Source organism: Hyla sarda, chromosome 3, assembly GCF_029499605.1.
Source record: "Hyla sarda isolate aHylSar1 chromosome 3, aHylSar1.hap1, whole genome shotgun sequence".
NCBI classification, from domain to species: Eukaryota; Metazoa; Chordata; class Amphibia; order Anura; family Hylidae; genus Hyla; species Hyla sarda.
Window position 1 is genome coordinate 108192900 of NC_079191.1, and position 26600 is coordinate 108219499.

Below are 26600 nucleotides of genomic sequence, written 5' to 3' on the forward strand. Positions count from 1 at the left end.
TGCCTTGCTGTAACATGCATAGGGAGTATGCTGTGTTAGTGAAATTATAATGTTATTCAGTATGACATGCAGATTGTTTCAGAAATGTCTAGAGATGAGCGAATATTTTGAAAAATTAGATTCAACGGAAAAATTTGTTTTGGTCTGAATTTATTCACGGCGAATCACTATTAAAAACAGCTATTTCTGGGCTACAAAGAGGGGTGTACAACACTTTGCCTTGCCGTAACATGCATAGGGAGTGTGCTGGGTTAGTGAAATAATACTGTTATTCAGTATGAAAAGCAGATTTGAGGCATCGCTATTAGAATCACTATCGCAGAGTGGCACAATGCCTGGAGATGGGATCAGTATGTGGAGACCATATAGTGGCTGAATGACACAGCGTGGAGGTGGCGGCAGCATGAGGAGTCCACATAGTGTCTGAATGACACAGCTTGGAGGAGCTGGCAGCATGAGGAGACCATATAGTGGCTGAATGACCCAGCCTGGAGGTGGCCACAGCCTGACGAAACCATGGGCCTCACAACTGAAAAGATTCAAGATATTTTTTAACATTTAAATTGAAAATTTCATATACATGAACCTAAAACTTTTTATTTAATGTTCCAGCAGCATGAGGAGACCATATGGAGGCACAGTGACACAGCCTGGAGGTGGCAGAAGCATGAGGAGACCATAATCTGGCAGAATGACATAGACTGGAGTTGGCGGCAGTAAGAGGAGACCATATAGTGGCTGAATGACACAGCTTGGAGGTGGTGGCAGCATAAGGAGACCATATAATGGCTGAAAGCACAGCCTGGAGGTGGCGGCAGCATGAGGAGACCTTAAAGAGGCTGAATGGCAAAGCCTGGAGCTGGCATCAGCATGAGGAGAACATATGGTGACGGAATGAGACAGCCTGGAGCTGGCATCAGCATGAAAAGAACATGTGGTGGCAGAGTGAGACAGCCTGGAGGTGGCATCAGCATAAGGAGAACATATGGTGGCAGTATGAGACAGCCTGGAGCTGGCATCAGCATGAGGAGAATGTATGGTGGCAGAATGAAAAAGCCTAGAGCTGGCACCAGCATAAGGAGAACATATGGTGGCAGACTGAGACAGCCTGGAGCTGACATCAGCATGAGGAGACCTTATAGCGGCTGAATGGCAAAGCCTGGAGGTGGTGGAAGCATGGGGAGACCATATAGTGGCTGAATGACACAGCCTGTAGTTGGCGGCAGCAAGAGGAGACCATATAGTGGCTTAATGACACAGCCTGGAGCTGGCATCAGCATGAGGAGAACATATGGTGGCGGAATGAGACAGCCTGGAGCTGGCATCTGCATCAGAAGAACATGTGGTGGCGGAATGAGACAGCCTGGAGGTGGCCTCAGCTTGAGGAGAACATATGGTGGCAGTATGAGACAGCCTGGAGCTGGCATCAGCATGAGGAGAACGTATGGTGGCAAAATGAAAAAGCTTAGAGCTGGCTTCAGCATGAGGAGAACATATAATGGCAGACTGAGACAGCCTGGAGCTGACATCAGCATGAGGAGAACATATGATGGCAGAACGAAACAGCCTGGAGGTGGCATCAGCAGCATCAGGAGTCCTGAAAGTGACCCGGTGACAGAGTGGGGCGGTGGGTGGCAATACCAGTACCCGGTGACAAAGGTGGGTGAAAAAAAGGAAAACTTGGCATCAGATGTGTGGCATCAGGTGGGTGGCAGGATCAGAATAGTAGTCGAGGCAGGTAGGCAGAAGAAAACGGTCTCTTTTGTAAAAGTGTTAGTAGGCACAAGTAAGTATTGAGGATATGCATTACATAAAACCTAACTTTTAATAATATTCTTAGGGTAAAATATATGTACCCCCAAATTTTTTTTTTTTTTACTTAACAAAAGGAAAGGTGTGCAAAAAACACCATGTGCCACCAATACCACCAATTATTGATGTAATGCAAAGACCTCTAAAAGGTGGAAGGGAACAACGTATTGTGGGGGTAAAAACTTCCACTGTAAGGCCCTACTCTCGCATTATTAATTCTCTTCTTGGCAAGTGTTACTCGCCCTAAAAAGGGCGGCCCCACACAGGAAACTTTCCCTATTTCCACCTAAAAACCCTGGGAAATGGCAGTGTTTATAGGTGGAAATAGGGAGAGGTTCCTGTGTGGGGCCGTCCTTTTTAGGGCGAGTAACACTTGCCAAGAAGAGAATTATTAATGCGAGAGTAGGGCCTTACAGGGGAAGTTTTCACCCCCACCGGTTACAATGGACCATACATTGTTCACTTCCACCTTTTAGAGGTCTTTGCATCACATCAATACTTAGTGGTGTAGGTGGCACATTGTGTTTTTTGCGCACCTTTCCTTTTCTTAGATATAAAAAAAATTGGGGTCCATATATTTTATCCTAAGAAAAGTTAAGTTTTCGCTAATGCATATCCTCAATACTTATTTATGGTCTAATGCAGAGGAATTTCTGTAACTGGGGAGCAGCACCTTAATCTGTTGGGGATGGAGGGCGTACATGTACGCCCTCGCGTCCTGGTACTTAAGGGCGGCAGGCATACCTGTACGCCCTCCGTATTTCCAATCACCGCTGCTCGCGGGTTGGTGATCGGAACGGGATGCCTGCTGAAATCGCCCAGGGGGGTGCTGAGACCCCCCATAACAGCAATCACTGTGATTGGACAGTCAATTCTGACCGTTCAATGACAGCCTTTCCGGGCAGATCTGGTCTCTGATGCCCCGATCTCCCGGAAAATAAGGATAATCGGAGCTGTCAGAGACAGCCCTGATCATCCTAAAGGATAGGAGCGATGTGGCAGTGGTGCCACCTCCTCCAATCCCCTGCCATTGGTCAGAGGATTCCCCACTCTGCCCACCAATAGAAGTCCAGGCAGAGCAGGGGTAACGGAGGATGCAGAGTCACATACCGCCGGCAGCTGCAGGATGTCGGAATGACAATCGCGTGACCGGCGGCAGGGACGATCGGCGCGGGCAGGCTACAGTATGAAGATCGCTGGTAAGTGATCTTTAACTGTGGCCCTCAAGAAGTTGCAAAACTACAACTCTCAGCATGCCCAGACAGCCTTTGGCTGTCTGGGCTTGCTGGAAGTTGTAGTTTTGCAACATCTGGAGGGCTACAGATTGGAGACCACAGTGGAATGATCTCCAAACTGTGGTCCTCCTGATGTTGCCAAACTACAACTGTCAACATGCCCAGACAGTGCAAGCATGCTAAGAGTTGCAGTTCTGTAACATCTGGCCCTTCAGATGTTGCAGAATTACAACTCCCAGCATGCCTGGACAGTCTTGGCATACTGGGAGTGATAGTTTTGCAACATCTGGAGAGGCATAAGTTGGAGACCACTATACAGTGGTCTCCAAACTAGAGATGAGCGAATCGAAGCTGACGAGCCCGAATTCGTTACGAATTTCAAGAAATATTCGATTCGCAACAAATGCGAATATCGCGGTGATTCGATTGCGCGAATCGCTTCATTAAATTCCATTTTACAGCGTTCCTGGCTAAAGGAGACCTAAAATGGCGGATCCATGTGTGAGTACATGGGGCAGGGGATTATGGGAGGATGGGAAACTACGGCGGGAATGAAGGTAGGCGGGATGACCCTGAATCACATGAGAGATGCAGCCTATCAGCATTCATTGACCCCTGTGATGTCACAGCCCTAAATAATCGGCAGCCATCTTCCCACTGCTCATTTTCATCCATGCACTCAGAGAGAGAGAGAGGATGGGACTGCGTGTGACTAGCTTATACCACGGCACATCAGCATTGCGGACAGACAGGAGTGCAGTGCTTTGGTGTTCTCACTGAGAAGGATCTTACGATATATAAACCTCCTATTCACGTTATTGAGCATTGCATCAGAGAGGTGCAGATAGATTTTCGTTGCCTCATACAGATCAACAAGCTGCCTGAACTTTATGAACTATCTTATCTCTTCATTTTTCAGCACAATTCAGTGCTTTTTTTGCTACACAAATCATCTGCTGCTCAGAATTGTGTGTAGACTGTAAAAAAAAAAAAAAAACAGTGCACACCATTCTTAACACTCTGTGACAGAGTGCAATTTAGGGTTTAATCCCTGTTTTCTTTTTTTTGTGTGGTGCTGCACTGTTGGGTCCTGCTGCTGTTCACAAATAAGTTTTTCAGCAGACTGTAGGGCATTTGTCTGCCCTCATACGTGCATATCACATACCTATATCAAAGCAGTCTACTATTTTGTATCTGTAACAAGTCTAGATACAGTGAAAGTCCTGGCAAAAGTAATCACCTGCTGGTGTTTTTCAAAAATACAGATTTTTTCTGCGTATTGTTGCCAATTTTTCTGCCCTCATCAGTGCATACTACATACGTACATCAAAGTAGTGTACCATTTTGTACCTGTTAATCTGTCAAGGGCCTACATACTGTGAAAGTCCAAACAATAGTATTCACCGGCTGGTGTTTTACAAAAATTACAGAGTGTTTAGGCTCATTGTAGCGCATTTTTCTGCCATCATCAGTGCATACCGCATACGTACATCAAAGTAGTGTACCATTTTGTACCTGTTAATCTGTCAAGGGACTACATACTGTGAAAGTCCAAACAATAGTATTCACCCGCTGGTGTTTTACAAAAATAACAGAGTGTTTAGGCTCATTGTAGCACATTTTTCTGCCATCATCAATGCATACCGCATACGTACATCCAAGTAGTGTACCATTTTATACCTGTTAATGTGCCCACTCATCCAACGGCACAGAAGTTGAATGTGCTCCTGTCCAAGTTGCTGGTGCTGCAGTCCCTCCCTTTTCAAGTGGTGGTCTCTACACCCTTCAGAGAATTGATGGCTTGTGCCGAGCCGAGGTAGAGAGTCCCAAGCCATCATTTCTTTGCGAATAAGGCAGTACCAGCCCTGCATAAGTTTGTACAAGAGAAGGTGGGCAAGTCCTTGAGCCTGTCGGTGTGTTCAAAAGTGCACGGCAGCACCGACGTGAGGAGCTGTAACTATGGGCAGGGACAATACTTGTCTTTTACGGCCCACTGGGTAAATGTGGTTCCTGCACAGCCACAACAGCAACTTGGACAGGTCACACCGCTTCTTCCTCCACGCTCTCACTCTCAGGCAGTTGGTCCTGTGACAGTGTGAGACTCCGCCTCCTCATCCTCCACCGTGTCCTCGGCCTCCACTGCACGTACAAATCTCGGTGGCCCTTCATCGTGCCAGTGTGTAGGGCATGCCAGTGTCAAGCTGTTCTTCACATGGTTTGCCTTGGTGAACGGAGTCACACAGGGGGGAACTGCTAAAATTAATTCGTAAGTATGGCTTACTCCACGAAATCTGGAAATGGGACAACAGGAAGAACATTGTGTCCGCGCTGCAATAAAAAAGTGTGAAACATGCGCCCTGCATGACACACGTGTTGAATCTGGTTGTCAAGCACTTCCTGAATTCTTCACTCCATTTGCAAAACATCCTGACAATGGCAAGGAAACTGTGAAAGCACTTCAGCCACTCGTACACAGCAAAGCACACCCTCCTTGAGATGCAGCATCAGAACGGTATCCCACAACATAGTCTAATTTGTGACGTTGCCACACGTTAGAATTCCAGCCTCCATATGTTGGACAGACTATACGAACAAAGAAAAGCCATCACCGATTTCCTGATGATCCAAGCAGATAGGAGTACTCCCCTGTGTAGCTTCAATTTGAACCAGTGGCAGCTCATACGTGACACCTGCCGTTTGTTGAGGCCCTTTGAGGAAGCCACATTATTTGTAAGTCGCCTGGATTACGGCATGAATTACGTAATTCCACTCCTAAATTTCCTACAACAAAAGGTTGAAACGATGGCTGGTCACGGCAATGGAGATGTTGCGCCTACATCTCAAAGCTACATGAGCCCTGTGGGGGCTGAACGCGAGGAGGAGGAGGAGGGGCAGAGTGGAGCACAGTTTAGGTTGGATGAGATGGCCGGTGTTTCTAGTCATCGGACAGGAGAGGAGGAGCAGGAGCAGCCAGAAGAGCTAGAGGGTTATGAGGAAGGCGAGACAGAGGACCCAGACACAATGTGGCAGTATGCAGTGGAGATGGAGGCAGGGAGTCGCTCCGAGTCACTGGCGCAAATGGCCCGATGCATGCTCAGTTGCCTGCGTAGTGACCCCCGGATTGTCAAAATTCGTCAGCGGGACGACTTCTGGCTCTCCACCTTATTGGACCCTCTCTACCATCCCAAAATGGGGACCTTTTTTAAATCCACTGAGAGGGAGGACAAACTGACCTACTATAGAGAGATCCTAGGTAGTCAGTTGGATGATGCCTATCGGCGGCATGGTCCAACCACTCGCAGGTCTGACGCGGGGGGGCCCTCTGCGCTCACCTTCCACTGTCGTGGCTGCTGGGGAGGGGTGGCAGGAGCAGTACCAGCTCCATCAGCAGCAGCCTGAGTCTACAGTTGCTGATGAGTAGCTTTCTTCACCCGCATAGTGAAGCAACTCATCAGCAGCAGGTAGACATGGAGCAGGACCTGAACCAGCAGGTGGTGGCATACCTTGACATGGCCATGCCAACAAACATTCAAGATCCGCTGGACTTCTGGGCAGCCAAACTTGATTTATGGCCACATTTTGATCAAAAAGTGCGCTAAGAGCCTCCATTTTTTTACCTAGAGTGCTGCTGCAACTTTCTTTTTTGTTGGTTTATGGCCACAACTAGCAGAGTTTGCCCTGGAAAAGCTGTCCTGCCGGCCAGTAGTGTGCCATCAGAGCGGGTGTTTAGTGTGGCCGGGGCCATAGTCACCCAAAGGCGAACTCGTCTGTCTACAAAAAATTTGGAAAGACTGACCTTTGTCAAGATGAATCAGGGATGGATCAGCCAGGATTTCCAGCCACCAATGCCAAATGCCTCAGAGTAGATTGACCATGCTACTACACCACCACTTCCCAATTATAGTTATGAAACCCTCTTGGGTTATCAATTAGGGATATGAAACCCTCTTGTGTACTATGAATGCCTGCTCCTCACTCATCCTGCGTCTCTTTCAGGAACTACTTGCCTCACTGATGCTTCGGGCCTTGGGCCTTTAATTTTTGGATATTTAGCAGTAGCTAAATACAGGCTTAAAGGGGAACTCCGGTGGAAACAAGTGGAAAACAAATGTTTTCAAATCAACTGGTGCCAGAAAGTTAAACAGGTTAGTAAATTACTTCTATTTAAAAATCTGAAGCCTTCCAGTACTTATCAGCTGCTGTGTAATACGGAGACATTTGTGAAGTTTTTTCCAGCCTGACAACAGTGCTCTCTGCTGACACCTCTGTCCGTGCCAGGCACTGTCCAGATTAGAAGCAAATCCCCATTGAATACTCTCCAGCTCTGGAGTTCCTGACACAGACAGAGGTGTCAGCAGAGAGCACTGTTGTCAGACTGGAAAAAAATTCACAAATTTCTCTGTCGTATATGTGTAGTTTAGGCAGCTGATAAGTACTGGAAGGGTTGATATTTTTAAATAGAAGTAATTTACAAATCTGTTTAATTTTCTGGAGCCAGTTGATTTGAAATCCCCCCCCCCCCCCCCCCCACCGGAGTTCCCCTTTAATGCAAATTTCAACATTGATCTTTAAATGTAAGGGGTTATGAAATCCTCTTGGATACTTTGAATGCCTGCTCCTGATTCATCCTGTGTCTTTCAGGAACTACTTACCTCACTGATGCTTCAGGCCTTGGGTCTTTCATTTCTGGATGTTTAGCAGTAGCTAAATACATGCTTAATGCAAATTTCAACATTGATCTTTATTGAAGGGGTTATGAAACCCTCTTGGGAACTGCGAATGCGTGCTCCTGACTAATCCTGTGTCTTTCAGGAACTTCTTGCCTCACTGATGCTTCGGGCCTTGGGCCTTTCATTTTTGGAAGTTTAGCAGTAGCTAATACATGCTTAATGCAAATTTCAACAATGATCTTTAAATTCTCGGCTACCCCGCCGGGGCCGATCAGAGGACCTCATTAAACCATCCAATCGGTAGTAGAGACAGGCGGTGTGTACAAAGGGCAGGGACTTAATGAACCCGAGCTTATGACCCGCACTTAGTTGGAATTCTTCTTTCATGGCAAATAATTGCAATCCTCGATCCCTATCACGAACGGGGTTCAGCGAGTTACCCGCACCTGTCGGTGAAGGATAGACACATGCTGGTCCATTCAGTGTAGCGCGCGTGCAGCCCCGGACATCTGAGGGCATCACACACCTGTTATTGCTCGATCTCGCTATTGATCGTGCAATGTAAGGGGTTATAAAAGCCTCTTGGGTACTGGTGATGCCTACTCCTGACTGCTCCTGTGTCTTTCAGGAACTACTTGCCTTCATGATGCTTCTGGGCATGGGCCTTTAATTTTTGGGATTTTTGAAATAGATACCTACATGCTTAGTTTAAATTTCAACATTTATGGTGCAATGTATGGCGTTATTAACCCCTTAAGGACACATGACGTACTGGAACGTCATGTGTCCACTCCCGATCTATAACGCGGGGCCACGGCGGTTCGGGCCCGGCCTCTAACAACGGCCGGGACCCGTGGCTAATAGCGCGCGGCATTGATCGCAGTGCCGCGCGCTATTAACCCTTTAGACGCGGCGTTCAAAGTTGAACGCCGCGTCTAAAGTGAAACCGAAAGCATGCCGGCTAGCTCAGTGGGCTGTTCGGGATAGCCGCGGTGAAATCGCGGCATCCCGAACAGCTGACAGGACAGCGGGAGGGCCCCTACCTGCCTCCTCGCTGTCCGATCGCCGAATGACTGCTCAGTGCCTGAGATCCAGGCATGAGCAGTCATGCGGCAGAATCATCGATCACTGGTTTCTTATGAGAAACCAGTGATCAATGTAAAAGATCAGTGTGTGCAGTGTTATAGGTCCCTATGGGACCTATAACATTGCAAAAAAAAAGTGCAAAAAAAAAGTGAATAAACATCATTTAACCCCTTCCCTATTAAAAGTTTGAATCACCCCCCTTTTCCCATAAAAGAAAAAACACAGTGTAAATAAAAATAAAAATAAACATAAATGGTATCGCCGCGTGCGGAAATGTCCGAATTATAAAAATATATTGTTAATTAAACCGCACGGTCAATGGCGTGCGCGCAAAAAAATTCCAAAGTCCAAAATAGTGCATTTTTGGTCACTTTTTATATCATGAAAAAATGAATAAAAAGCGATCAATAAGTCCTATCAATGCAAAAATGATACCGTTAAAAACTTCAGATCACGGCACAAAAAATGAGCCCTCATACCGCCCCATACACGGAAAAATAAAAAAGTTATAGGGGTCAGAAGATGACAATTTTAAACGTATACATTTTTCTGCATAAAGTTATGATTTTTTCCAGAAGTGCGACAAATTCAAACCTGTATAAGTAGGGTATCATTTTAATCATATGGACCTACAAAATAAAGGTAAGGTGTCATTTTTACCGAAAAATGTACTACGTAGAAACGGAAGCCCCCAAAAGTTACAAAATGGCGTTTTTTTTTTCAATTTTGTCTCACAATGATTTTTTTCCCGTTTCACCGTAGATTTTTGGGCACAATGACTGACGTCATTACAAAGTAGAATTGGTGGTGCAAAAAATAAGCCATCATATGGATTTTTAGGTGCAAAATTGAAAGAGTTATGATTTTTTAAAGGCAAGGAGCAAAAAACGAAAATGCAAAAACGGAAAAAACCCCGGTCCTTAAGGGGTTAAACCCTCTTGGGTACAATTTTTTTCAAATTTTCTGATAATTTTCTCAGTAAAAACTTGAATTTTCCAGAATAATTAATAACCATTACACCATTGAACGCTTGTTGTGTGTGATTTTTTTTATTAAAATTTTCAAAAATAATACGGAGAGGGATAAACTCTGCTTCTTTATTTCAGAAAAAATTACTTTAGAGAAGAATGTCTTTTTGGGGTCCACCGTCCTGCATTATAGAGTCTTCTGGACTCTTGGATATGCGCTTGTTCTTAAACAAAGGTACAAAAAATAAACAATGGCAGGTCAGGGCAATGGAGACGTTGCGCCTACATCTCACAGCCACATGAGCCCTGTGGGGGTTTGTTAGATTAGGTCCTTTGTACCCACACACTGGGGTCCTGGACACTAAAAGTTTGATTTAAATTTCAAATAAAAAAAATCTGATATTTCAATGGTCTCCTTATGCTGCAGCCAACGCCAGGCTGTGTCATTCAGACAATATATAGGTAGCACCCGCTATCCTAAATCTTGTTCAAAAATTTCAAAAATGGTTGTTTTTTCTTAGGGATTGTGAAGCCCTGGTGTCAGCCCGTTGGCCCTGTGACAGTGTGCTACTTCGCCTCCACATCCTCCACTGTGTCCTAAGCCTCCACGGTCCGGACAAGTCTCAGTGGCCCTTCAGCATACCATGTGTGCAGGGCATGACGGTGTCACGCTGTTCTTCACATGGTTTGCCTTGGCGAAAAGTCTTGGAAACAATGGCTGGTCAGGACAATGGAGACGTTCTTACGCCACAAGAGCCCTGTGGGGGCTTGTTGGATTTGGTCCTTTGTACCCACACGCCGGGGTCCAGGACACTCAAAGTTTGATTTAAATTTCAATAAAAAAATCTAAGATTTCAATGGTCTCCTCATGCATCAGCCAACTCCAGGCTGTGTCATTCAGGAAATATATGGTTTACTGATGGCGCTGCTGGGCCTGGGTCTGGGAATTTAAAATTTTCTCATAGGTAGCACCCGCTATCCAAAATCTTCTTAAAAATTTTTTAAAATTGTGGTGTTTTTTGGGGGGGATTGTGAAGCCCTGCTGTGTACTCATGCATCAGCCAACTCCAGGCTGTGTCATTAAGGCAATATATGGTTTACTGATGCCGCTGCTGGGCCTGGGTCTGGGAATTTCAAATTTTTTCATAGGTAGCACCCGCTATCCAAAATCTTCTTCAAAAACTTCTAAAATTGTTGTGTTTTTTTCTAAGGGATTGTGAAGCCCTGGTGTGTAGTCATGCATCAGCCAACTCCAGGCTGTGTCATTCAGGCAATATATGGTTTACTGATGCCGCTGCTGGGTCTTCGGTTTACATTTCTAAATTCATCTTTTAATCTTAGGGATTGTGAAGGCCTAGTGCCTACTCATGCTGCCAACACCTTCACGCTATGTCAGTCAAACACTATAAGGTCTTCTCAGGCTTCAGCCACATCCAAGCTGTTTCATTAAGCCACTATATGGTCTCCTCATGCTGCCAACACCTCCACACTGTGTCATTCAGCCACTATATGGTGTCCTCATGCTTCAGCCAAATCCAAGCTGTTTCATTCAGCCACTATATGGTCTCCTCATGCGGCCAACAGCTCCATACTGTGTCATTCAGCCACTATATGGTCTCCTCACACTGATGCCACCACCAGGCCCTGTCATTGTGCTGCTGTGCGGCAGTGATTCTAAAAGCAATGCCGGTAATCTGCATGTTATTCTGAATAACAGTATTATTTCACTACCCCAACACACTCCATATGCATTTTAGAACACAGCAAAGTGTTCTATACCCCTATAGAGGCTGTATGTATCTAGAAATAGCCTTTTTTAATATAGATTCACCGCGAAAAAATATGGATCGAAACAAACTTTTCGGAAAATTCGGCGAATCGGCCGAATCAAATTTTTCAGAAGTTCGCTCATCTCTACTCCAAACTGTAGACCTCCAGATGTTGCAAAACTACAATTCCCAGCATGCCCAAACTGTCAGGCATGCTGTGCGTTGCAGTTCTGCAACATCTGGCCCTTCAGATGTTGCATAACTTCAATTCCCAGCATGCATGGACAGTCTGGGCATGCTTTAAATTGTAGTTTGCAACATCTGGAGGTCCACAGTGTGGAGACCACTACACAATGGTTTCCAAACTGTTCTTCTCCAGTTGTTGCATAACTACAACTCCAAGCATGCCCTTCGGCTTTCAGTGCATGCTGGGAGTTCTAGTTTTGCCACAGCTGTAGGCACACTTGTTGGGAAACACTGAGTTAGAGTCTGTTTCCTAACTTAAAGTTTCCCAACCAGTGTGCCTCCAGCTGTTGTAAAACTACAACTCCCAGCATGCACAGACAGACCGTGCATGCTGGGAGTTGTTATTTTTCCACAGCTGGAGACACACTGGTGGGAAGTTATTCTGAGTTATTCTGTTATCTAATTCAGTATTTCTCCACCAGTGTTCCTCCAGCTGTGGCAAAACTACAACTCCCAGCATGCACGGTCTGTCAGTGCAGGCTGGGAGTTGCAGTTTTGCAACAGCTGGAGGCACCTTGTTTGGGAAACACTGCTTTAGGGTATTTCTGGTGCAGGAGGCAAGTGCCATGCTTACATCCGGGTCCGTCCCCATGCAAATCCCTAATTTAGTCCTTAAATGGGCATGGCGCTCTCACACTCCTGAGCCCTGTCTTATTTCAAGGCAACTGTTTAGGGCCACTTGTGGGATATTTCCGTACTCGGGAGAAATTGTGTTACAAATTTTGGGGGTCTTTTTCTTATTTTACCACTTAAGAAAAGGAAAAGTTGGGGCTACACCAGCATGTTAGTTTAAAAAAATTAAAATTTTTACACTAACATGCTGGTGTTGCCCCCCCCCCCCCCCTTCTTTTCATTTTCACAAGAGGTAAAAGGAGAAAAAGACCCCCAAAATGTCCTACATGTGGACATAAAATGCTCTGTGGGTGCACAACAAGGCTCAGGAGTGAGAGCGCCATGTACATTTGAGGCCTAAATTGGTGATTTGCACAGGGGTGGCTGACTTTACAGCGGTTCTGACATAAATGCAAAAAAGGAAAACACCCACATGTGACCCCATTTTGGAAAAGACACCCCACAAGGAACGTAGCAAGGGGTACAGTGAGCCTTAATACCTCACAGATGTTTGACGAAGTTTCATTAAAGTTGGACGTGAAAATGAAAAATTTTATTTTTTTCACTGAAATGCTGGTGTTACCCCAAATTGTTCATTTTCTGAAAGGATAATAAATGTAAAAGTCCCCAAAAATTTGTAACATCATTTCTTCTGAGTAAGAAAATACCCAATATGTGGATGTAAAGTGTTCTGTGGGCACACCACAGGGCTCAGAAGAGAAGGAGCAAAATTTGTTTTTCGGAGAGAGAATTTGGCTGGAATTGAAGGGCATGTGCATTTACAAAGCCCCCATGCTGCCAGAACAGTGGACACCCCCCCCCCCCACATGTGACCCCATTTTGGATACTACGCCCCTCAAGGAAAGTAATAAGGGGTACAGTGAGCATTTTTCATTTGCACAGCCCAGTGGGGTGTGCAAATGAAACGCCAGTGGGGTGTAAATGCTCACTGCACCCCTTATTACATTCCATGAGGGGTCTGGTTTCCAAAATGGGGTCACATGTGGGGGGTTCACTGTTCTGGCACCATGGGGGCTTTGTACACACACATGGCCCCCCTTCCTTACTTGGGAGAAATTGGGTTTCAAATTTTTGAGGCCTTTTTCTCCTATTACCCCATGTGAAAATGAAAAAAATGGGGTAACACCAGCATTTTAGTGTTAAAAATCAAATTTTTCATTTTTACGGCCCACTGTTCAAAAAACCTGGGAGGTGTTAGTACTCACTTTAACCCTTGTTATGTTTGTGAGGGGAGAAGTTTCCAAAATGGTGTCACATGTGGGGGGTTTCTGCCGTTCTGGCACAATGAGAGCTTTGTAAACGCACATGGCCCCCGACTTCAATTCCAGCAAAATTCTCTTTCCAAAAGCCCAATGGCACTCCTTCTGTTCTGAGCTCTCTAGTGAGCCCTTGAGGGGTGTAGTTTCCCAAATAGTGTGCCATGTGTTTTTTTTCTTTTCTGGCACACTGGGGACTTCCTAAATGCAACATGCCCTCCAAAAAATAAAGTGCAGTATTCGTTCTCCAAAATCCCGAAGTTGCTCCTTCCCTCCTGAGCCATGTTGTGCGTTCCTAGAGCCCTTTACATGCACATATGAGGTATTGCTTCACTCGAGAGAAGTTGGGTTACACATTTTGGGGGGGATTTTTCTTCTTTTAACCCATGTAAAAAAAATGGGGCTACAAGAACATGCTAGTGTAAAAATTGGAGATTTTGAGTTTTCTCCTCCACATTGCTGCTATTTCTGTGAAACACCTAAAGAGTTAACAAACTTTCTGAATGTAATTTTTAATACTGTCAGGGTGCTGTTTTCATAATGGGGTCCATTATAGGAGATTTCTTACAGAAAGTTATCTCAAATCCACTTCAAACTGAAATGGGCCCTGAAAATTTCAGATGTAGAATTTTTCATTAAAATTTGGAAAATTGCTGCTTTACATTGAAGCCCTCTAATGTCTTCAAAAAGTAAAAACATATTAACTTTAGGATGCCAACATAAAGTAGACATATTGTATATGTAAATTAATATATAATTTATTTGGTATGTCCATTTTCCTGTAAATTTTCCTTCAAAGTTGGAAATATGCAAAATTTTCAAATTTTTCATGAAATGTTTGAATTTTTCACCAAATAATTATGCACGTATCGACAAAAATTTACTAGTAACAAAAAGTACAATATGTCATAAAAAAAATACAATCTCATAATGAACTTCATGAGTAAAAGCATATCAAAGTTATTAATGCTTAAAGTGACAGATGCTTAAAGAGGTCAGATTTGCAAAAAAATGCTCCCGTCCTTATGGTCAAAATGGGATCCATCCCCAAGGGGTTAAATATGTTTAGCACTATCCATATTTGTGAAGTGTTGGTGTGCCACCATGGTCAATCTACTCTGATGCATCAGGCATTGGTGGGTGGAAATCCTGGCTGATCCATGCCTGATTCATCTTCACAAAGGTCAGTCTCTCCACATTTTTGGTGGACAGACGAGTTCTCCTTGGGGTTTCTATGGCCCTGCTGTACTAAACACCCGCTCTGATGGCACTCTACTGGCTGGGCAGGACAGCTTTTCCAGGGCAAACTCTGTGGCCACAAATCAAGTTTGGCGGCCCAGAAGTCCAGCGGATCTTCAAAGTGTGTTGGCATGGTCATGTCAACCTATGCCACCACCTGCTGGTTCAGGCCCTGCTCCATGTCTACCTGCTGCTGATGAGTTGCTTCACTATGCGGGTGAAGAAAGGTACTCATCAGCGACTGTAGACTCAGGCTGCTGCTGATGGAGCTAGTGCTGCTCCTGCCACCCCACCCCTCCCACGCAGCCATTGCAGTGGAAGGTGAGTGCAGAGGATCCACAAGTCAGACCTGCAAGAGGATGTACGATGGCGCAAATAAGCATCAGCCAACAGACTACAGAGGATGTCTCTGCAGTAGGTCAGTTTGTCCTTCCTCTCAGTGGGTGTAAAAAAGGTCCCCATTTTGTGGCAGTAGCAAGGGACCAATAATGTGGAGAGCCAGAAGTCATCCCACTGCCGAATGGGGACAAATTTGGTGGTCACTACGCAAGCAAGTGAGCATGCTTTGTGCCATTTGTACAAGTGACTCGGAGGGACTCCCTGCCTCCATCTCCACTGCATACTGCCACGGTGTGTCTGGGTCCTCTGTCTCGTCTTCCTTATAACCCTCTAGCTCCTCTGGCTTCTCCTGCTACTCCTGTCCTGTCAGATGACTATAAAAACCGCCCATTTTGCAAACCCTAAATGTGCTCCACTGTGCTCCTCCCCCTTCTCTTCCAGTTCAGCCTGCACAGAGCTCATGTGGCTGTGAGATATAGGCACCACGTCTCCAGTGCCCTGACCAGCCATTGTTTCCAACATGTGTTGTAGTAAATGAAGCAGTGGAATGACGTTGTTCATCCCGTAATCCTAACAGCTTACTAATAATGTGGCCTCCTCAAATTTTATGCACCAACCGTTTATGAGGCACCGTATCAAATGCTTTGGAAAAATCCAGATATACAACATCTAGCGATTCCCCCTGGTCCAGTCTGGAGTTCACCTCCTTATTGAAGCTGATCAGGTTAGTTTGACAGGACCAATCCCTCATAAAGCAATGCTGATATGGGGTCATACATTTATTTTTATTAAGATACTCCAAAATATCATCTCTTAGAAAACCCTCAAACAATTTACATACAACAGAGGTTAAACTAACAGGCCTATAATTCCCTGAGTCACCTTTTGTTCCCCTTTTTAAATATTGGTACCACATTTGCTATGCGCCAGTCCTGGGGAACAGTCCCTGTTGCTAAAGAGTCCCAGAAAATTAAAAATAGGGGTCTGTCTATAACATTACTTAATTCCTTTAGAACACGGGGGTGAATGCCATCTGGACCTGGTGATTTGTCTGTTTTGATTTTTTGTAGATGGCACTGTACTTCTTCCTGGATTAGACAGGTGACCTGTACTGGGGAGTTTACCTTATCACACTGTATTTCAACTGGCATTTCATTTTCCTCCGTGAACACAGTGGAGAAGAATTTGTTTAATATATTTGCTTTTTCCTGATCCCCGTTTATAATTTATTCCTCATCATTTTTTAAGGGGCCCACACTTTCATTTTTGACTTTTTTGCTATTTATATAGTTAAAGAACATTTTGGTGTTAGTTTTACTCTCTTTGGCAATGAGTCTTTGTCTCTATTTTTGCGGCTTTTATCTGTTTTTTTTTTTACTTATTTTACATTTTTCTCTATAGCTTTTTAATGCTTCTTCACTGCTGTTCTGTTTTAGTATTTTAAATGCTTTATCTTTGTCCTTTATTGTTTTTATTCATCCATATTGGTTTTCTTTTATTTCTGACCCTTTTATTCCCATAAGGTATATATTTATTACAGTGATAATTTAATATTTCTTTAAAAGTCTCCCATCTAGTGTCAGTATTCTTGTTTTTGAGGACAATATCCTATTTTATGTTGTTAAGGGCTTGTCTGAGCTGATCAAACTTTGCCTTCTTAACCCCTTAAGGACACATGACGTACTGGAACGTCATGTGTCCACTCCCGATCTATAACGCGGGGCCACGGCGTGGCCCCGCGTCATAGCGGTTCGGGCCCGGCCTCTAACAACGGCCGGGACCCGTGGCTAATAGCGCGCGGCATTGATCGCTGTGCCGCGCGCTATTAACCCTTTAGACGCGGCGTTCAAAGTTGAACGCCGCGTCTAAAGTGAAACCGAAAGCATGCCGGCTAGCTCAGTGGGCTGTTCGGGATAGCCGCGGTGAAATCGCGGCATCCCGAACAGCTGACAGGACAGCGGGAGGGCCCCTACCTGCCTCCTCGCTGTCCGATCGCCGAATGACAGCTCAGTGCCTGAGATCCAGGCATGAGCAGTCATGCGGCAGAATCATCGATCACTGGTTTCTTATGAGAAACCAGTGATCAATGTAAAAGATCAGTGTGTGCAGTGTTATAGGTCCCTATGGGACCTATAACACTGCAAAAAAAAAGTGCAAAAAAAAGTGAATAAACATCATTTAACCCCTTCCCTATTAAAAGTTTGAATCACCCCCCTTTTCCCATAAAAGAAAAAACACAGTGTAAATAAAAATAAAAATAAATATAAATGGTATCGCCGCGTGCGGAAATGTCCGAATTATAAAAATATATCGTTAATTAAACCGCACGGTCAATGGCGTGCGCGCAAAAAAATTCCAAAGTCCAAAATAGTGCATTTTTGGTCACTTTTTATATCATGAAAAAATGAATAAAAAGCGATCAATAAGTCCTATCAATGCAAAAATGGTACCGTTAAAAACTTCAGATCACGGCGCAAAAAATGAGCCCTCATACCGCCCCATACACGGAAAAATAAAAAAGTTATAGGGGTCAGAAGATGACAATTTTAAACGTATTAATTTTCCTGCATGTAGTTATGATTTTTTCCAGAAGTCCGACAAAATCAAACCTATATAAGTAGGGTATCATTTTAATCGTATGGACCTACAGAATACATATCAGGTGTCATTTTTACCGAAAAATGTACTACGTAGAAACGGAAGCCCCCAAAAGTTACAAAACAGCGTTTTTTTTTAAATTTTGTCGCACAATGATTTTTTTTCCCGCTTCACCATAGATTTTTGGGCAAAATGACTGACGTCATTACAAAGTAGAATTGGTGGCGCAAAAAATAAGCCATCATATGGATTTTTAGGTGTAAATTTGAAAGAGTTATGATTTTTTAAAGGCAAGGAGCAAAAAACGAAAATGCAAAAACGGAAAAACCTCCGGTCCTTAAGGGGTTAAAGTTCATTGTTTTTGTGGCGCCTCGAGAGATTCCCTTATTGAAAAATAACTTATAATGTATTATATTATGATCACTGTTTCCCAGGTGTCCTTTTACCTGCACATTAGTCACTCTGTCAGGTCTGTTGGTTAATATTAAGTCTAGTAGGGGGCCCCCTCATGTCGGGCTCTGCACCATTTGGGACAGATAATTGTCTTTAGTTATAGTCAGAAACCTGTTTCCTTTATGAGATTCTCAGGTCTCAGTCTCCCAGTTTATATCTTCATAGTAGAAGTCCCCCATTATTATTACATCATTTTAATTTGCTAGAACAGCAGTAGGTGTACACGTTTGGCTTACCTTTCACAGTAAATAGGCCCTTAAGACTTTAACAGGAACAAATGTAGATGTACACCATGTAGATGTACGTACGTGCTATGCACTTATGAGGGGAGTACAGTGCGCTACAGTATGCTTAAAACAGTATTTGTCTGCAACACCAGCAGGTGTGTACTTTTGGCTTAAGGACGAAGCCCATTTTAACCTTAAGGACCAGAGCATTTTTTGCACATCTGACCACTGTCACTTTAAGCATTTATAACTCTGGCATGCTTTTACTTATGAATTTGAATCTGAGATTGTTTTTTCATGACATATTCTACTTTAACATAGTGAATTTTCATCAATACTTCCATCATTCCTTGGTGAAAAATTCCAAAATCTCATAAAAAATTTGAAGAATTTTGCATTTTTCTAACTTTCAAGCTCTCTGCTTGTAAGGAAAATAGACGTACCAAATAAATTATATATTGATTCACATATACAATATGTCTACTTCCTGTTTTCATCATGTTTTTACTTTTGGAAGACATTAGAGGGCTTCAAAGTTCAGCTGCAATTTTAAAATTTTTCACAAAATTTTCAAAATCTGAATTTTTCAGGTTCAGATTTGAAGTGGATTTCAGGGGCCTTCATATTTGAAATACCGAATAAATGACTCCATTATAGAAACTGCACCCCTCAAAGTATTCAAAATGAAATTCATAAAGTTTGATAACCCTTTAGGTGTTTCCCAGGAATAGCAGCAAAGTAAAGGAGAAAATTCAAAATCTCCATTTTTTACACTAACATGTTTTTGTAGACCCAGTTTTTGCATTTTTACAAGGGGTAAAAGGAGAAATAGCCCCTATAATGTTTAACCCAATTTTTCTCGAGTGAGGAAATACCTCATATATGGATGTAAAGGGCTCTGTGTGTGCTCTAGAGGGCTCAGAAACGACAATGGAATTTTGGAAAGGGAATTTTCCTGAAATGGTTTTTGGCGGGCATGTCTCATTTAGGAAGCCCCTATGGTGCCATAACAGCAAAAATAACAAAAACAAATGGAATACTATTTTGGAAACTACACCCCTCATGGCACGTAGCAAGGGGTACAGTGAGCTTTAACACCTCACAGGTGAGAGGTAAAAGGAGAAAATGCCCCTCAAAAGTTGTATGGAGATACTCCATGTGTGGACGTAAAGTTCTTTGTGAGCGCACTACAATGCTTAGAAGAGAAGTAGCTACATTTGGCTTTTTGAAAGGAAATTTTGCTGAAATGGTTTTCGGGGTCATGTCGCATTTAGGAAGCCCCTATGGTGCCATAAAAGCAAAAAAATAAAAAACACATGGCATACTATTTTGGAAACTACACCACTCAAGACACGTATCAAGGGGCACATTGAACTTTAACAACCCACAGGTGTTTGACAACTTTTTGTTAAAGTCGTATGTGTAAAAAAAAAAAATTCACTAAAATACTGTTTTTTCCCACAAAAGTAATAGGATAAAATGCCCCAAAAAAATTTGTAACCCAATTTCTTATGAGTATGGAAATAACCCATTTGTAGATGTAAAGTGCTCTGCAGATGCATTACAATGCTCATAAGAGAAGGGAGCCACATTTGGCTTTCAGAAAGCAAATTTTGCTGAAATGGTTTCTGGGAGCCATGTCGCATTTTAGGAAGCCCCTATAGTGCCAGAACAGAAAAAAAGCCCTGCAAGGCACACTATTTGGTAAACAACACCACTCAAGGAACATAACAAGGGGTACAGTGAGACTTTACACCCCACAGGTGTTTGACAAATTTCCGCTAAAGTTAGACGTGAAAATGGAAAATTTTATTTTTTTCACTAAAATGCTGGTGTTACTCCAAATTTTAATTTTCACAAGGGGTAATAGGAGAAAAAGCCTCCCAAAATTTAAACCCCATGGAAATACCCCATATGTGGATGTAAAGTGCTCTTCGGGCGAACTAAAATGCTCAGAAGAGAAGGAGCACCATTGGGCTTTTGGAAAGAGAATTTGTTTGAAATAGAAGTCGGGGGCCATGTGCATTTACAAAGCCCCTGTGCTTCCAGAACAATGGACCCCCCACATGTGACCCTATTTTGGAAACTACACCCCTCACAGAATGTAATAAGGGGTGCAGTGAGCATTTACACCACACTGACTTTTGACATATATTTGGAACAGCGGGCTGTGCAAAGGAAAAATAAAATGTTTCATTTTTATGGACGACGATTCAAAAAATCTGTCAGACACCTGTGGGGTATAAATGCTCACTGCACCCCTTATTACATTCCTTGAGGGGTGCAGTTTGCAAAATGTGGTCACATGTGTGGGGGGTCCACTGTTCTGCCACCATGGGGGCTTTGTAAACGCACATGGCCTTCAATTCAAGACACATTCTCTCTCCAAAAGCCCAATGGCACTCCTTCTCTTCTGAACATTGTCGTTCGCCCGCAGAGCACTTTACATCAAGATATGGGGTGTTTTCTTACTCAGAAGAAATTGTGTTAAATTTTTTTTTTCCTATATAAAGACAGTCATCGCGGTAAATGTTGGCACCCCTGAAGTATTTCCCACAGAAAAGGATTGCAGTAACACATGTTTTGCTATACACATGTTTATTCCCTTTGTGTGTATTGGAACTAAACAAAAAAAAATTGGTCATAATGTCCCACCAAACTCCAAAAATGGGCTGGACAAAATTATTGACACCCTTTCAAAATTGTGGAAAAATAAGATAGTTTCAAGCATGTGATGCTCCTTTAACCCCTTAATGACCAAGCCCATTTTCACCTTAAGGACCAGGCCAATTTTATTTTTGTGTTTTCGTTTTTTCCTCCTCGCCTTCTAAAATCCATAACTCTTTTATATTTCCATCTACAGACCCATATAAGGGCTTATTTTTTGTTTGATAAATTGTACTTTGTAATGAAACCCCTCATTTTACCATTAAATGTATGGCAAACCCCCTAAAAAAAATTTTTAGGGAGGGAATTTAAATGAGAATTTTGCAAATTTTGGAGGGTTTTGTTTTCACACTATACACTTTACGGTAAAAATGACATGTGTTCTTTATTCTATGGGTCAATAAGATTAAAATGATACCCATGGCTAGATACTTTTATATTTTTGTACCGCTTAAAAAAAATCTAAAACTTTTTGTACAAAATCAGTAATCTTAAATCGCCCTATTTTGACCACCTATAACTTTTTCATTTTTCCGTTTATAGGGCGGTATGAGGGCTCATTTTTTGTGCTGTCATCTGTACTTTTTTAAGATACTACATTTACATATATAAAACTATTAGATAATTTTTTATACATTTTTTTAAAAAAATGTGACAAAAAGCTGCATTTTTGTACTTTTTTATTTTTTACGTTATATTTTGATAGTTCGGACATTTACACACGCAGCAATACCAAACAAGTTTATTTTTACGCTTTTTGGGGGTAAAATGGGAAAACTGACAATTTTCATTTTTATTGGGGGAGGGGATTTTTCCCTTTTTTTATTTTTTTTTTTTAATTTTTCAACTTTTTAAAAATACCTTTTATGTCCCCATAGGGGGACTATCTATAGCAATCCTTTGATTGCTAATACTGTGCAGTGCTATGCATAGGACACAGCACTGCTCAGTATTATCGGTGATCTTCTGCTCTGGTCGGCTCGATCGCAGACCAGAGCAGAAGACCCCGGGAGATGGCCGGAGCCAGGTGAGGGGACCTCCGGCTGCCATGCTGGATGATCGGACTGCCGCGGCAGCGCTGCGGGTGATCCAATCATCCAATCAAAGTACGCAATGCCGCAGATGCCGTGATCTGTATTGATCACGACATCTGAGGGGTTAATGGAGGACATCCGCACGATCGTGGATGTCGACCATTACGGGCGGGTCCCTGGCTGCTGCTAGCAGCCGGAACTTGCCGTGTTTGACGTGAGCACCCTTCCGATGCTCGCGGTCATACACAGGACGTAAATGTACGTCCTAGTGCGGTCAGTCCTGCCAAACAAGGACATACATTTACGTCCGTGGTCATTAAGGGGTTAAACTCACCGGGGGAAGTAACAGGTGTGGGCAATATAAAAATCACACCTGAAAGCAGATAAAAAGGAGAGAAGTTCACCTAGTTTTTGCATTGTGTGTCTGTGTGTGCCACACTAAGCATGGACAACAGAAAGAGGAGAAGAGAACCAAAATTGTGGGAAAATATCAACAATCTCAAGGTTACAAGTCCATCTCCAGAGATCCAGATTTGCCTTTGTCCACAGTGCGCAACAACACACAACACAGTGCGAAACAATGTTCAGATTTGTTGCAAAGATAAATTTTTCCGGAAATTTGTAATGAATTTGGATTAGTCAGATTCGATTTGCTCATCTCTAGTTCGGATTATTGTATATGAGGAACATGAGAAGATGAGGAACATGAGGAAGGAGATGAAAGGAGGTGCAGCACTGTGGAGAGCTTTGTGGATGAGAGAGAGGATTTTGTACTCTAGTCTGGACTAAACAGGTTACCAGTATAGTGCCTGATGCAGTATATAGTATTTTGTAGTTCTCCTGTATAAGTTTTGTATTAGGAAAATACAGTGTTTCACAGAGGTACCCAATGGTTACACACAAAGTTCTGCTGTATAAGGCCTAAAGCATAATTCATATTTTAAATTTAAACTACAAACATAGCTTATGTTATAAAACCTTTGGGACAAGAGTATTGAATACAATGGACACTTTTCTTATGTGAATGGAGTTGCTCTTTAAGAATAATAGAAAACCTAAAAATAACATAACTGATAATTTTCAAAAGAGACTTGGGCATAAAATCCTGTAAAATGTTCAGATGTGCTCTTCTTAATAGCTGTGAACTTTTACCACATTTCTTCTTTTGTTATTCTGACATTGAAATGGTTATCTCAGGAATATGACTGTAAAATATGCCAGAAAAGCACTTACAAGTGAAAGGTCTGTCGACTTTCAGCACATAGTGTACTGACCTCTATACATTGTACTGATTGATGGTCGGAAGCCGCCTTCTTTAGCTACATGAAAAAATGGTGTGGAAAACATATTTCATTGAGGTATGATTAAGGAATTGCTTATAGAAACATTAAGTTTATCATTTTGCCTTTGAAATATACCCAAATAAGAGCTTATATTGGTTTTCTTTTCAAAGTTTTTAATGTCTTGTGTATTTGTGAATGTTATAAATCTAAAATAGATTGTTATCTATGCAAATAGAGGTCTCCCTCCTCTTGTTTGGTCTGGTAATTAATAAGGCTATGCTCACACAGTGTAAAATGAAATAAAAAATACAGGAATAAATGATGTCCATATTTTTAAGCTAAGAATGTGCACAATAAAAGTCTATGGAAAAGTGCACTGGGGGAGAGATTTAAAGAATTTGCACCACTTTTTTTTGCTTTAGCTGCACCAACTTTGCTTAAAATGTGGCGCACACTATGAGCAACACATTTTCAGATATTTAGCACCCTGTTAGCAATTTTACTTAGTTGGTTTGGGTGTGTTTAGGCTTTTTGTGCTATTAGTACCCTATTTTCAAAGGTTTTGCACCACTTCCTGGTGCACAAAGTGTCCCTGTTAATACCAAGTATACGCCCTACAGATTGCATCTTCTTCAGGAGATGAAACCAAATGGCAAGTTTTAATTACACCCTGCCTCTTAAAGCAAGTCTATGGAAGGCAGCGTGACGGTTGTCACGCCCCCTCCCACACGCCCCCTCCCATAGACTTGCATTGAGGGGGCGGAATGTGATGTCATGAGGGGGTGGGGCTATGACATCACAAGCTCCTGGTGCCGGCTCCAGCGTTCGGAACAGGTTGTTCCAAATGCTGAGCAGAGGAGTACCTATTTAAGTTTTGCATTGTCTTGCAGGGCCTATTGGAAGGGGACAAATTTGCTGACAGTATGGTATTCTCCAATAAGGCTACCTTTCACCACCGTAGACCTATCGACACAATGTTAGAATTTGGGTCTCAGAAAACCCATTTGCCCTTATCGAGCACATGAGAGACTCATCCACAGTAAACGTGTTCTGTGCAAATGTAATGGTTCTTTTTTTTTTTTTTCATAGGATACTGTCTATGGCTACTCCTATGGGGAAATGTTGTAAGAATGGCTTACACCACAGATAGAGGATGATCTGTCAATTGCAGTCTATCAGGAGGATGGCACACCTCCACATTTCCATTTGTTCATCAATACTTGAAAGTAGGATTGGCCATGACAAAAACCATTCACAAATGTTGTGCTGACCTCCAAGATCACCAGATCTAACATCCTGCAAATTCTTTCTGTGGGGTTACATCAAGGACTCAAAAGGTATTGATCCAGTACAGCCTTTAACTTAGCAGCACTGATTCAGAAGAAGGCAACATTAAATAAATAAATAAATAACACATAAGTTAAAAGCAATTTTCCTCACCTAAAAGAAAAAAAAAATCCTTTCTGACTCTAATCAGAATAAATCCCCTGATCAATGACACTTTTCCAGAATAAAGTTACTATTACTTGGATATTTTTACCCTAGAGAAAGTCATCCAGGTCCTTTTAGCCACTGTTTTAGTGAGTTAACCATGGCCCATGACTACTTCTTTCATAGTCTCACTGCTCTTGAAAGAATCCTCTTCTATGTGATATATACAGTCATGGCCGTAAATGTTGGCACTACAGAATTTTTTCAAGAAAATGAAGTATTTATCACAGAAAAGGACTGCAGTAACACATGTTTTGCTATACACATGTTTATTCCCTTTGTGTGTATTGGAACTTAACCAAAAGAGGTAGGAAAAGAGGCAAATTGGACACAATGTAACACCAAACTCCAAAAATTGGCTGGACAAAATTATTGGTACCCTTAATATTTGGTTGCACAACCTTTAGAAAAAAATAACTGAAATCAGTTTCTTCCTATAACTATCAATAAGCTTCTTATACCTCTCAGCCGGAATTTTAGACCACTCTTCCTTTGCAAACTGCCCCAGGTCTCTTATTGGAAGGGCGCCTTTTCCCAACATCAATTTTAAGATCTCTCCACAGGTGTTCAATTGGATTTAGATCTGGACTCATTGGTGGCCACTTCAGAACTCTCCAGCACCTTGTTGCCATCTATCTATGGGTGCTTGACGTATGTTTGGGGTCATTGGTTGGAGATTTATCAAAACCTGTCCAGAGGACAGTTGCCTATAGCGACCAATCAGCTCACTTCTTTCATTTTTAACAAGGCCCCTGCAAAATGAAAGTAGCAATCTGATTGGTTGCTATGGGCAACTGGGCAACTTTTCCTTTGCACAGGTTCTGATAAATCTCCTCCATTGTCCAGCTGGAAGACCCAAGATCTCGGACGCAAACCCAGCTTTCTGACACTGGGCTGTACAGTGCGACCCAAAATCCGTTGGTAATCCTCAGATTTCATGATGCCTTTGACACATTCAAGGCACCCAGTGCCAGAGGCAACAAAACAACCCCAAAACATAATTGAGCCTCCACCATATTTGACTGTAGGTACTGTGTTCCTTTCTTTGTAGGCATCATTCCATTTTCAGTAAACAGTAGAATGATATGCTTTATGAAAAAGCACTATTGTGGTCTCATCTGTCCACAAGATGTTTTCCCAGAAGGATTTTTGGCTTACTCACGTTCATTTTGGCAAAATGTAGTCTTGCTTTTTATGTCGCTGTGTCAGCAGTGGGGTCCTCCTGGGTCTCCTGCCATAGTGTTTCATTTCATTGAAATGTTGATGGATAGTTTGCGCTGACACTGATGCTCCTTGAGCCTGCAGGACAGCTTGAATATCTTTGGAACTTGTTTGGGGCTGCTTATCCACCATCTGGACTATCCTGTGTTGACACCTTTCATCAATTTTTCTCTTCTGCCCACGTCCAGGGAGATTGGCTACAATGTCATTGGTTGCAAACTTCTTGATAATGTTGCGCACTGTGGACAAAGGAAAATCTAGATCTCTGGAGATGGACTTGTAACCTTGAGATTGTTGATATTTTTCCACAATTTTGGTTTTCAAGTCCTCAGACAGTTCTCTTCTCCTCTTTCTGTTGTCCATGCTTAGTGTG